This window comes from Armigeres subalbatus, chromosome 1 (assembly GCF_024139115.2).
Source record: "Armigeres subalbatus isolate Guangzhou_Male chromosome 1, GZ_Asu_2, whole genome shotgun sequence".
Taxonomy (NCBI): domain Eukaryota; kingdom Metazoa; phylum Arthropoda; class Insecta; order Diptera; family Culicidae; genus Armigeres; species Armigeres subalbatus.
Window position 1 is genome coordinate 201,611,030 of NC_085139.1, and position 14,184 is coordinate 201,625,213.

At 39.4% G+C, this 14,184-nt stretch overlaps 1 protein-coding gene across 1 annotated transcript in view; it reads left to right on the top strand.

Moving 5' to 3' along the window:
• LOC134209902 (alpha-2 adrenergic receptor-like) overlaps positions 1–14,184 on the top strand; it is a 729,274-nt gene that overhangs the window by 411,690 nt on the left and 303,400 nt on the right. The gene's annotated exons all lie outside the window — the stretch shown is intronic.

The window sequence follows — 14,184 nt, forward strand, 5'->3', positions numbered from 1 at the left end:
TACCAAAGAAATCTGCAGAAAGGAATGATGTCTGCTATTACAGGCATATGATACGTTGTACTTGGCTATCACATTATCGAAAGGTTTCTCTTGACAATCCTTTCAGAAATGCCATGCTTCTATAAGGGTTATGTTGGAAAGCTAGAGCCTAGAGGTTATATGCACACTTAAAAAATACTCGCAATGCAATGCGACGCAATGTAAACATAAAAATCTTGAAGAATAAATGATTTGCTGATAAATAAAAGTCAAGATTTGTTAGAAATTCATCGGTAACCTAAGCATCTTGTGTCTCCTGCTCAAGTTAAACAATTGTCTTTTTCATGTTGTCTAAATATTACGGGCAGTTTATTATTTTACTTGAATATTCTTTATTCAATCAAAATCTCAGCCATTGTATTTGTTCTGTTAGTCTGTTACTTCTATTATTTATTCAATCAGCATTGAATCAGCATGAAAATACTGTTCCAACTCCAACATTTCTCTCGACAAAGTCCCAAAATGACTGTAACCATGCCCGTCCTATCTCTCACATTGGCTCATCTCTCATTTTGGCAGCACAAATGTCAATAGGTGATAAGTACATCTAAAAACAATTTTCTGTGTACTGAAAACGAGTTGTGTTTTGGAGTTATGTTCCTCCGAAAGTGTAATTTACTTTAGAAATTAGATTCGTACGCAATTCACCTTAACCAATTATATGTGTGGCTGAGAATCAAGGGAGCGTAATATCCTTCGTGTTTAGCATTCCTAACCCAAGATATATCAATTTTTCGAAGTTAGAAAACATGATAAAATATATCAAACTCACTGTAGAGAGAGTTGATAAGAATTCATTATTTGCAGTTATGCCCAGATATGATCAGAGCACTATATATGTACAGTACTCATGCAAAGTCGTAAAAATTCTAGGGGGGGCTAACTTGATTCTAGGTGGAGCTATAGCCCCCCCTAGCCCCCCTGTAGTTACGCCAATGTGTATCACCATTATACGTCCACGCAGTCTCCTAATGCAAGCTATTCATTGTATTGTAAAGTTGTGAAGAAATGTAATATATCATTCGTAAGACTTGGGAATGAACAATGTTAGACATGTGTAGCCGTTGAACAGCACAAAAAGTTGGATTCGTGTTCTGCGGAATGCAATATATGTATGGAACACTCACTGCATCAAAAGCGATACACTGAATCACGGAAGGCTTATCATGCAGATGGCGAATCTACAACACCTAACGAGATCGTACTGTCAGTTGATCTACAAAAAGTAAGTTTTTGTATATATCAATACTGTAATGTTTTATTAACCTTTCGGGGTTCGCATGGTCCTAGGTGACGTTCTCGATCTTGTTCGTATTGTGTATAACAAGTGACGGTTAACAATTATTTATTTTTAAGTTATACAACTTCCACGGCTAGTCGGATTTAAAAGCATCATCTTCTCACAAAGGTTGTTGGTTTTTAACGAAACCTTTGCACCAGTCGGTGCGTATGCAAGTTCATTCCCCTTGTCAGCGTGTGTTTGGTCCGAGGCAATCAGTGGTCGCAATGCAAATGACATGCTCAGTTGTTTGGCCAAAATTATTGAGAAGTATGCTCACCTGAAGAAAATAACGTTTTGGCTGGACAACTGTTCATCGTAGAACAAAAACTGGAATCTTTTCCAACATATCATTCTTTTCGTGAATAGCACCGCAGTTCAGACTGAGCAAATAGTTTTCAAGTATTTTGAGCCAGGACATACATTTATGGCCGCTTATACGTTTCATGCTGCAGTTGAAACAAAAATGCGCCATGAACGAGTCGTAACATTCGGAAACTTCAAGTCGGCGGTTTCAAATGCTAAGAAAAATGTTGAGACACTCGATATGCAAGTAACAGACTTTTTCCAAACCAAGTTGAACGTTTCTTAGTACACACTGAACTCTTGTAAGCCGCGTCCGTACATTGACATAATGCGAAAAATTATCTTTGAGAAAGGGCGACTTGAACTTGGATACTCTCAAGACATTAGCAGTGACGAGTTCAAATACTGAAGACTGTTTTGTTAATCACAGCTCAAGATAGTCGAACGTGCGGAGACCAGGAATGCTTCTCTTTTAGCGGTTGTTCTACCTATCGTAACTGATGAAGAAAAATCGTTTTTTGTTGATCTTCCTACAACGACTACATCGGACGATTCATCAAATGAAATGACTGAATAGTATTATGGTTAAGTTTGATTTTTTTCTCAAATAAAATGTTTAGTTGCAGAAAAAACACACGGTTCTTAACTGTAATATAATTGTAGACGAGACTGACCTAAGTACGAACATTTTAAATTATCAGTGGTTATGCATAAACCTCAGCCTCAGATCCTCCAATATATGGACTTTACACATTTTCAGCATTCGAATGAGAAGTAGATTCTAACAAACTTCTCGTTATCTATCTATCTCATTATCCATTGAAGTTGTGTGGCTTATGAGCCTTCCCAAGTGTGATTTATAAATAACTTCTGAATCGTACATATATGAAGTTCTTACTATGCAGAATATAATTGATATTATTATGATTGTCGTTATTTACTATCGAAATGATTTAGTGGGACAAACATGCGTCCATTTGTTTAAATGTAAATATGCGTCCACTTTTCAAAATGTGACAAATCGGCTATAATTTTTTTCAACAATTTTCAAAACAAACTGCTTTTTTTTATCTCATATTCTGAAAATGCTTTTTAATTTAGGATGTTTGGCGACATAATCTCAAAATTGACAAAAAGTCACATGGGACACTTATGCGTCCACCGGCAGTACAGCCCTTTATGGTTCTTCAAACCGGCATGGAGTTCAGAGCGTGCGATCTACCCGATCAACTAAGTCCTGAACGATGTATCCGTTTAGCGCTAAATATCACAGCAAGTTCATTGAGCCGCTACGATTTCATTCATTATTTTCACAAGCTACAAAAGGCCCTCCCCAATTCGATGTTGCCAATGCCATACTGGAATTATTTTATCGGTTACTCTGATGGTTCTTTCGAACAATTTTCCAAGGAAATTCTATGTCACATCTTGATGTATGCTTGAGTCAATGGTACTTTCATTAGCGACTAATAGAGGATCGGCTGTATTACAGACCCTTTTTGGAGCTCGGATCATGTGATCTATCCAATGAACCAACTGATGAATGGTGTATGATATGATATACCAGTAGGTTCATTGAGTTGATATGACTTCAATCATTATTCATACAAGCTACTACAGACATTTTAGGTTCACCAAAACGTCCTGGAAACCGTAACGATTGAACTACTTGATCATCCAAGTCCGTGTACGCAGAACAAATCGCAGGTTAACCTAATTGTAATTGTGTATCTTGACTCAAGATTATTTCGAAGCACCTTGGACAATGGATCTCATGTTCATGGAAATTAGGATCAAATGTTTCTTACACCGGATTGGATAAATAACGATGATGAGGATATTCCGAAAGTCTTGATTGATCCGGAAGATACTATGAACTGAACTCAAGAATATTTTGAAGTACCATGAAGATCCCGTATCGTTTTTTTTTCTACGGTTTTTTGATTCGTATATACATATATTGAACAGGATTGGGGGTATACCGACGATGAAGATATTGCAAAAGCCTTGATTAATCCGGTAGATACCGTTAGCTGAACTCCAGAACGTTTTGGAGTACTTTAAGCATCTCGTATTCAAGAAAATTAATCACAAGCATAACGTTCAGAATGGCTCAATTTGTCTGAGTATTCAGAACTATCAAAAATATCAAACATGGATTCAAACATGCCAGATTTATTTACATGCTCTCGGAAGCGAAATCTACCCAAGGTTTCGGATGACTGGGTCTTTAGAGTATAGTCAAACTTGACCCTTGATATTTTTCCTGCAAAACCAACATCATGGTGGACAGTTTTGCTGAAGAAAGTGGTGACCTATCTCTGTTCTGTGATTCTACTTAGCCAATCTAAAACCCTGGGCATATATGACCCATCCGTCCTGATAGGGATAAATTTTTTTTAGGAAGGTGTCGGGGCATAAGGGTGTGCATGGTGAATATGATTCCTTTTTATTTAAGTAGGCGTTTGCTCAGATTAAAATAATACAATGGTGGATGTTATTCACCTTTTGGATGTAGGCGTTTGTCCGGATTGCGGCAATGATGAATTTGGTCTTTACTTTTGTGGAGTTCATCCTGACTGTTGGCAGGCGGGAGCCACTTGGAACACCTTATCGCACTGTTTGTTCACTGAATGTGATGGACGACACATTCCCCGATTGCTTTGATTGCTGATGATGTGACTCTAAGTTATGGTTCACATTAGGCCTACTTCGATGGTTTCAAAGCAATTGAATATATGATTTATGTAGTAAACGGCAAGTACTGTTTCATTGCCACACAACTTTAAAAATACGCACTTGTCATAAGACGAGTTTGTACTATACTATTCAATTCCACCACTTGATTGTACCTTGAGAGAAAAGTATTTCGACCTTAACAGTAAGGCCGTCTTCAGTGTCTCGTACTTGACTCGACTTAGTCCAAGCCGAAAATTGTCTACACCGGCATCAGGAATCGACAATGACATGGACATTGTCGGCCGAACATTTTCAAAGGTGTCAGAACTTTACACCCGCCTGAAACGTGAAGCAACAAAAGTTGGACTGGTGGTGAATGCATCGTAGACAAAGTACATGCTTATACGCCAGGGAAGCAGTGTTACGATATACGAGGATACCAGCGAGGTGGTCGAGGAATTCGTCTACCTTGGATCCTTGCTAACGGCTGATAACAATGTTAGTCGTAAAATACGAAGGCGCATCGTCTGTAGAAGTCGGGCTTCAGAAGAATCTGCGGTCAGAAAAGATTCGCCACCGCATTAAATGTGTACAAGACGCTGATTAGACCGGTAGTCCTCTATGCACATGAAACATGAACAATGCTCGATGATGACTTGCAAGCCCTCGGAGTACTCGAGAGACAGGTGCTATAACCATCTTTGGGGGCGTGTGTGGCGGCGCAGAATGAACTACGAGCTCGCCCAGCTCTACGGCGAACCCAGTATCCAGAAGGTAGCTAATGCCGGAAGGGTGGAGAGGATGGAGAGATGCGGCCTCGAATCGTGTATTGTGACGTCAAATTGTTGATTCAATGTTATCTGTTTAGATGAAAACTAAATAAATGAATGATGCAGAGTTGTAAGCGAATGTAAGGAATGTTTCATCAAAAACCATTTCCTACTGCGCAAGGTAGAAATCAATCACCCATCGCCAGCAGTTGATGAACCAAGGCACCATGCGTCTCCATATGCATAAAAATCAATAATTCTCCAAAAGTAATTTCGAACTTAGTGTCTTCGACAAAGTTTTTCAGGAGAACTTTTGCTATAACTCTCGAAAGCTTTTGGCGAGTTTATTAAGGATCCGAGTTAAATTCCTCAGAAAGATGAACCCCTCGTTAGTTATACACGAAATCATTTTAATAGACCCCAAAAGACTCACCAAAACTGTCATAATATAAACGTCGAAGTCGTAGTATATTAACCATCAAATAATAATAATTAATTAAATAAAAAAATAATTTGTTAAATAATAGTTTACTGGAAATGAGCAATAACCGTTTTTTTTTTTTCAAGGAAGCAGAGGCGTCGCGTCCGCATGTGCAACCTGTGCACTGCACATGTTGCAATTTTATGCCCAACAGATAGATTTCTTGTCTTTCTAATCCAAGCATGTATTTGAATTATATGCATGTGAAAGATGTTTCATGCAAATTTGACTATTAGATACATAAACGGAAAATATTCATGTTTTTTTATAGGCGGCATGTGATGTGAGGCAACCAAATGCTGCGATGGGGACGCGTTATATTTTTTTCTATGATACCGAACCGACCCACCGACACCATAATATGGTAATATGATACCGAACCGACCCACCGACACCATAATACCGACACCATATTATGTTGTATCAACACGGAACTTTCAGCCGAGAACGTTTTGTCATGCATCATACACGCATTATTTTGTATGTGTGGATCATCTGCTCTAACCGCAATCGGCGATGTATAGGTAGTCAAAGCGTTCCTCGCAGGCAGTGCACGGTTTGGTGCCTATCGAGAACCGCTTCAAACAGCGCATGCGCGATTCGGTGAAGAGAGCGCGACCGGAACAAAATCGAAAGAGAAGAGTAAAGCGCGAGCATTTCTGCTTCCTCAAAGCGTTCCATGACGAAAGTTCCGCTTTGTATAAGCAACGCGAAGCAAAAGCGCTTTTGATATTTGATTAAATGGGATGGCCCGTTTACACATTCACTAGTCCTGACGACAATGTACTGTCCGATAATACTAACGCGACATTAGCTCAATTTAAACAGAAATCGTCATCTGCTAATAAGCGCAATAAAGCCTGTTTACAAATACGCCTATTATATTAGACATTGAAGTATCCGACAATATTAACATATTGTAAACAGACATTTCATCTTCTGATGAAAATCTATATTTTCGCAGAATTAGCGAATATGAAAAGGGTCAACATTTTTAAAGAAATTTATTTTTAAAGTTTTTTTTTCGGGAAATCCAATATATTTAGTTAGGGAGGGGGTAAGTCAAATGTCTATGGTCCACACAAATTTATGAAATTTTTTATGAGCAAGTTTCCATGCTGATGGACGGAAAACTTCTCGACATCTGTCCAGTCTAGAATACTGATCAAAGATATAAATTGTAAATAGAATAATTATTAATTGAGAAGAGTAAGGGCTATGAACTTCATTGTTCTCTTTATTGTACAGACTTTATTTTTCTGATATGACATGCTAATTACAAATTATTATTAGAGCCTTTGCATGATTGATATATTCCAATTTCCTTTTCTGTATTTAAAACTTCGTCTCATTTTACGAATAACTCAAATTAGAATTGAAAGTGCCAGCTCAATAATTTCCGAATAGATATATTGCTTATTTGTCACATTGGAAACGATTCTGATGATAGTAATTTTTAATTTTACTTAAATCACTTTGAAGCTTAGTTAAGTTTGAGTTAATTCAGAAAATAAGAAGTAGCTAAGAACCAGTTAGATGCAACAAAATAAGCAAACATATTGAGAAACGCGCAGGAAAATTATTTGTTTATCAAGGTCCCTTTTATGTGTTTTTCTCGAAATATTAAAATAGTGCACAGGTTGAAGAATTGATCACGCGACGCCACTGCAAGGAAATCTGTTCTTTATTTTGCTGAACTGCAGAATTTAAAACTGATTGTGTATTTTTGATTATTGCGAAAATTGTTTGGATACTCAAAAAAACCTTCATCCTAATACTTCCTCTAAACTTCAGTAGGCTCAAGTTCCCTATTTTCTCTTAATGTTTCAGATCTGTTACAGATTTCTTTATATTCCATTTCCAATGGATTGGATCTCCAGGCCAAGATGAATACAGTCCTAGGTGCTCCAATCTGCCAAGTTTGTGGAAGAGAAGAAGGCAGGGGTGGAAAACTTATTTTCATTGTAAAACGAAAACAAACCGGTTAGCTCTCCCATATCTAAATCCAAGATGGCTGAATCGTGAATTTGGCAAATTGGAAATCCTAGTGGTGTAACACCGTCATATTCATTGGCACTGAGAATGCTGGGCAAAGCGTACCATTGGTACTTCGCGTAACTGAATAGTCCCCATCTCGCGGTTTTACCTCTTACACAGCAACTCCTGTCCCTACCTCCCCGTGGTGCTGGCCGGGATACGAGCAACCTTAGGGAAGATCGGGTAACCAACGAACTAAGGTCGTATGCTGACATGGAAGGGGGGGGGGGGGGGGGGCTCCTCTCCGGAGTTGCAAATCTTACTGAGCGTCTGTTCTCCATGTCAGGATTGGCTCACAACAGCGTCTGTTCTCCATGTTAGGGGCGACTTATCATCGTCCGAGTGCCAGCGAGGGCCTCTAAGTGAAACTGTGCAGCATGGTCCACCGGGAATAAGGAGGAATGGTCCTCCGGAAATTTAGGGGGTTTGGTGTCAGGCCCTGCAAGCCTGCCTTAAAAAAAACATACACAACGAACAATCAACAAGAGAGACAGCAGACCCGCCTTTTTCAGGAGAAGAAACGCCACCTAGAAGAAGCGGAGTGCGTGGAGATGGAACAGCTGTGTCGTTCTCAAAATGCAAGTTCTATCAGAAGCTCAACACATTGTAACCGTTCTTAACCTCGCTCTAAAGAAGCTTCAAACACAGCGGCTTATGCGCCACTCTCTAAACCGAGAGACCACTGGTCATGTTAATTAATGTTGCCCGACTTGCTACTAGAAGCATGAGTTCTCTTCTCTAGGGGATTTCAAACGTTTATTTGTTGATTGAACGGAGTGTAACCAAAAACGAGAATCGACTGTAGATTTAAGTAGATTGTGCCAGATCACAAACGTGCCTGAAGTGAACGTAAAACTAAAGCGAACTCAACACAGCATCACCCAGACGGACTGAGAAACCACAGGGACCTTGGCGTATGAAATGAATATAAAAGGGTAATTTATGCTGGATTCATTTACATGTATTCATTCATCTTCCTTTCGTGTGTGTATCAGTGTATGTGTTGTGAGTGTATATTGGCCATGGCGAAACATACCTGCGCAGGTTTTATGCTACCAACATTCGGTTCGTTAACCGGGGGTGCACGGATGGCGTGCGATGACCTGATGTGGGACGGTGTAGCTGTTCTCGTCACCAGGGGCGGTCGGGCCCGGATGCCTCGGGGCGGTCGGTGTTGCCAGGGAAATCGTCGCTTCTTCAGGCCGAGTTAAAGTTGCGGGGGAGGGTGTCGGCGTGACCGGTACTCTACCAGATCGTCCACGAACGAATGCAAGCAGGCTAGTAATTATCCTCTCACCCCGTTTGGCTACCAGGAAACTGGTGGGCCTAGCGGAAATCCACACCGAGAGTGCACAGCTGGCACGGTGGCCGAAAAGATGGCGGAAACTAACGAGCTTTATGCCCGTATAAAAAAAGCGCCCGTTGGACGCTGATGGCCAACGCGAAAAGAATGTTAGAATAATGATACAATAAAATGAATTCTTTCACTTTTTTACCTTTTGAATAGAATTAAGAACGCACAGGAGCCGTGTGTTCGCCCTTGGTGATTCTAATAATACTGGAACTGTTTGAGTAAATAATTTAGATATCACTTCACGCAGGTTATAATATTATTATTTTTTAATTAAACTTTTAAACTTAATCTTTCATGGCTTCTACTGCATTTAATTATAACTAAATTTACACTCCTCAGAAAAAGAAAAATTAAACGGAGATCACTGGACTCACTACCGCTCACTAGCCGACGTGAAAAAAAAGTAAAATGGACAATCATTACTTTATGTTACAAATTTCGCGGTTTTTGGCCCTTACTCATACTTCTAGTAGTTAAATTATTATTTTGTCATAGTACATCTCAATTGGCGTTAAATGGCCCATTTACGTTTAATCCGAGAATCAGTTTTAGTACACATTTTGAATCTAAGCTTTTATCCACTTTTTTTTAAACTTTTATAAAAAGCCCTAAATACAAATAGTTCTTAAAATATTTATTCTCTGTTGAGGCTTTTTAAAGCAACCTAGATTATACAAAAGGGTATAAAACCCTATGAACCAGTTAAAAACGTTACAAAATCAGTGGAAAACGTCGTAAAGGCTTCGTGCCGCGGGCCAAAATGTGCAGGGATAAGGATGGGAGCATCTTGAAGGACGAACGTGTGGTGATCGAGAGGTGGAAGCAGCACTACGAGGAATATCTGAATGGCGCTGAGAGTCCAGGCAGTGCAAGTCAAGGCAGCGGGAGGAGATGACTACGTCAGTTCAGCAGACGATGGAAGCCAACCAGCACCCACCTTGAGGGAAGTTAAGGATGCCATCCAACAGCTGGTAAGGATGCTATCGGAGCTGAGTTCACCAAGATGGGCTCGGAAAAGCTAGCCACTTGCGTGGGAAACTGAACAGCTACCGCAGGAGTGGAAGGAAGGGGTTATATGCCCCATCTACAAGAAAGGCGACAAGCTGGAGTGTAAGAGTTTCGAGCGATCACCAGCCTTAATGCCTTCCGACGTATGTCACCATTAGTGAATGAGTTCGTGGGAAGTTATCAAGCCGGCTACGTTGACTCTGCCGTTTGTTTTTTCAATGAATAAATTCGGCCGAACCAACTTAACAGTTGAGTGTGAATAGTGATAAAGTGAAAAGTGAAAAACAAAATAGTGTTTTGTTCAGGAAAAAGTGCTTATTGAAAGTGCCCTAAGTGTCATGTGTGTCCAAATTAGTGAACCTGAACATGAGTTTCATCAAGAACATGGGAAGCAACAAAGGACAATCAGCGACAATGAAATTGGTGAACTCGTTTCTGTTTTTAATTACTTATTACTTTTTCTTTTGATTTTTAACCTCAAGAACATTTGAATAAATTACTGCTGTAGGCATATAATTATTCATTGTTTCCCACGCAGAGATATGTTCGAAGGGTTTTCCGTAGTCTTTTGCCGTTTTATGTCATGCAACACATCTATGTTATTCATACATTTGAAATTTGTCGTTCTTTTTTTTTGCATAGATCTTTTTAGATCTGTGAATAACTTTTCTCGAACAAAATCGATTTTGTGGATTAAAATAAATTTGACATTTTGTATTCGAGTTTTACCAAGATCTCTCGATCTTACAGCTGAAGGGGAAGATTTCATTTCATTTTCAATTTGTGTCGGGTCTCACAATAAGTTTGAAGCAATAGGTTGATCCGATGTTTCGATGGAGTAATTTCCGAATACAACTAACTTTGATTCAACCAACTGTTGACTGTTATTGGCTTTCCTCAATATTCCTATTTTCTCGATAAAATTTTCTGTGATTGTAAAGTTACATATTGGTTTTCGCTTATTACTAAGGGCATATATTAATATGAGTACATAATTTCAATTGGGATCGCGTAAGGGGAAGAGAAAATTAATATATTTTATATTTTTTCTCGTTTCAGAGGTAGGCTAATTACCCGAGAAGCACAAGTCAGACTAAAATGGTTGTTGCAACTTGATAGTGACCAAACCTAGTCGCATATCCGTTGCAGTAATCTATGTGGGACATGTTTGCTACTTGGGTAGCCAGGGCAAGTTTAATAGCTTCGCCCCATCCCAGGACAATTAACAATGGAGTGACAAAAATTTCTTAACATGGTCACTCCCAACGTCTGGTTAAACGCATTATATCATTTGCTTATGATGATATTCCTAAACTATATTCCCTACCAACCATCCAACTCCTTGACATCTATGAAGGCGTCGGTGAGTCGCTGGCCTCTCGTTAAGTAGATGTCATATCATTATTTCCTTCCCTTCCTTAGTAACAGAGAAGATGGGCGTGGCCGGCAATGGTAGCTTTCATGCTTTATCATTTTTGACCCCCAATTGGGTTGCTATTAAATCCCAAATAGTAATCCATAAGCAGTTGGGGTTAAAGTTAAAGAAAATACATGACAGCTATCAGTATGCAATCTACGAAATACTCTGTTACAACGCAACGCAACGCAGTTATCAAGCCGGCTACGTTGACGGCCGCTCGACAACGGACCAGATCTTTACTGTACGGCGAATCCTTCAAAAATGCCGTGAGTACCAGGTCCCAACACACCATCTGTGCGTTGATTTCAAGGCGACATTCGACAGTATAGACCGCGTAGAGCTATGGAAAATTATGTACGAGAACAGCCCTCCTGGGAAGCTTACCAGACTGAGCAAAGCAACGGTGGATGGTTTGCAAAACTGTGTGAAGATTTCTGTGAAGACTCTCCAGTTCGTTCGAATCGTACCGGGGACTAAGACAAGGTTCTGAACTTTCGTGCATGTTGTTCTACATTGCGCTAGAAGGTGGCATGCGGAGAGCCTGGTGTTACAGCCGGGGTACGATTTTCAACAGATCCAGTCAATTTATTTGTTTCGCGGATGACATGGACATTGTCGGCCGAACATTTGCAAAGGTGGCAGAACTGTACACCCGCCTGAAACGTGAAGCAACAAAAGTTGGACTGGTGGTGAATGCGTCAAAGACAAAGTACATGCTTGTAGGCGGAACCGAGCGCGACAGGGCCCGCCTGGGAAGCAGTGTTACGATAGACGGGGATACCTTCGAGGTGGTCGAGGAATTCGTCTACCTCGGATCCTTGCTAACGGCTGACAACAACGTTAGTCGTGAAATACGAAGGCGCATCATCTGTGGAAGTCGGGCCTACTACGGGCTCCAGAAGAAACTGCGGTCGAAAAAGATTCACCACCGCACCAAATGTGTCATGTACAAGACGCTTATAAGACCGGTTGTCCTCTACGGACGTGAAACATATCAAAAGTTGCAATTTTTAAGCTCTAAAAGTCACCTAAAGACGCCTTTTTCGAGAAATCTAAAACAAAAAAAGTAGATCAAAAATACTGTTTTTGTGAGTTACACCCTAATCCAATTAAGTAAAATTGCTCTAAATCAGCCAACTTGAGAGCTACAGAAAAGTTTTCTTGGTAAAACTGATTTGAATAAACTGCGCTACAACTTTGTAGAACATATCATGTCAATATTCCGAGAAACAAAAAAATATTTTCTATTTTTTTTTTATATGATGGGCCACCCTATTTTTTGGTTGCGCCATGATGATAGCCTTACTATTTCGAACAATTTTGTAGAACAACAGTTTTTTCTAAAAAATATAGTTTTGGCGTAAAATGCATGTTTCCGCGTAAATCTGTATCCTGGACCATAGTGCAGTGCTATTGTTATGGTCAACCTTTTCTTCATATGACAATCTGGTTCGTTGAGGTTCAATGATCTGCAGCAACACATCGAGCACCACCACCAATGCGATGGATTTCCTTTGAAAATGTTATTAGCGCCTTCGTGATGCTGTGTCCACTCCGCTGCGATCGCTTTGACGTGTCTGCTCTGCGTAAAATCTTGTTCAAACTGAGGATTAGATCCAAACCCGCAAGTAATTTATTTTTGATGTCTGTGCTAGTGATCCATGTACGTGATTGGTTGGTTGACCTATTTCTAAACTTTTTATCTACTTTTGATAATAGTTAAAAATCAGTATTTCCATATCAATACAAAAAAGCGTTGACTCATCCTTGATGGAATGGTCCAAAAAAAATGAAAATCCATCGAGAAACGGCTTAGATATTAAAGTTTAAAGTCTATCATATTTTCGTGACGGTCTCCGATTTTCGCAATCGTAAAGTGTACCCCAATATAGAAAACACAGACGTAGTCCTACGTCAAAAAAGAACATTTTGTGCAATTTCGAATATGCTACATATAGTACATTTCCAGGAGGTTCGATCTATGACATAAACTCAATTCGTTTACATTTGCGACTTCGAAACAACTATGTCGAAATGGTTGTTGGTAAGGCGGAAATTGGTTACGGGGGAGCCAGCATAATAACATGAGCATCATTCAGATTCAGTGCATGCAGACCCTCTTTGCACAACTTTACTATCACAGACTTCGGTGCAAGCCATAAATAATAATTCACATAATGCAGCTTATTCCTATAAAATATTAATTTTTCATTTTTCATCTTTTCTTTTCAGGTGAGACAAACACTTTGCAACTCAAGTTTAGAAGTTTTCATACGCTCTCAAAAAGATAAGTAATTGATGAAGCTCAATATCGTAAAAGTACCACTTAAAAATCAGTCATCAGAATATTTGATTGTTTGGGAAATCTATTCGTCTGTTTACTGTTCGTCTCAAAAAGGTGAGTTTATTGCCTGACATTAGAAATCAATTGAACGGATATATCAATTTTTCTGTTAAATTGAATCGATTTACCTGGAGGGGATCTAAAAGAAGAAAAAGTAATACCCTCAGAGAAAGTATAATATTATTCTCACTCAACCAGCGGACAACAAATGTGCATTGCAAAATCTGTATAAAGCTTTGGCAAACAAAAAATCGGTCATCTATAATACAATCATAGTATTAAAACCTTGCAGAATCTAGTAGTGTAGTGTAGTTTACATGTCCAGAAAGTTTCATTGAAATTTGAGAGGGTGCTGCCAACATCTGTCCGAGTTGGTACGGCCAAATACTTTTTTCGGTCAAATGGGATTCGCTCCTGTATAGGTTCGACCAAATGGTATATTCAGCCAAACGATGTTTTCAAACAAA